The following is a 396-nucleotide window of genomic DNA, read 5'->3' on the forward strand; positions in this document are numbered from 1 at the left end:
TTGTGCGGTATTTACTCACACTAAAACACTGTGGCAACACGTCCACAGACAGCTGTTGGACAGCACTTTGTGTACGAACATTTATATGAGTCACAACTACACAGAAGTACTAATAAACAGTATAATCTACAGCTTTCACTAACTGTTGATACCCCGACAGCCATCTTGGATCACAAAGTTGGGGTAGTGCGGTTCTCCCGACTTGGGAAGTCGGGATTCTGACGTAAGGGGGCGTTCCCTTTGAAATTTTGACCTTTGAACTCGGAAATTCCGACTTCCCAAGTCAACTGGAACGCACCACTACTATAGGTGCGTTCGACATGACGGCGGCTGACTTTCGCTGATTTGATAGTCTAACGTGAGCTGCAGGTGACTGCAGGGGCTGGGTTTAAAAAC

Source organism: Micropterus dolomieu, linkage group LG21 (assembly GCF_021292245.1).
Source record: "Micropterus dolomieu isolate WLL.071019.BEF.003 ecotype Adirondacks linkage group LG21, ASM2129224v1, whole genome shotgun sequence".
In the NCBI taxonomy this organism is placed as follows: domain Eukaryota; kingdom Metazoa; phylum Chordata; class Actinopteri; order Centrarchiformes; family Centrarchidae; genus Micropterus; species Micropterus dolomieu.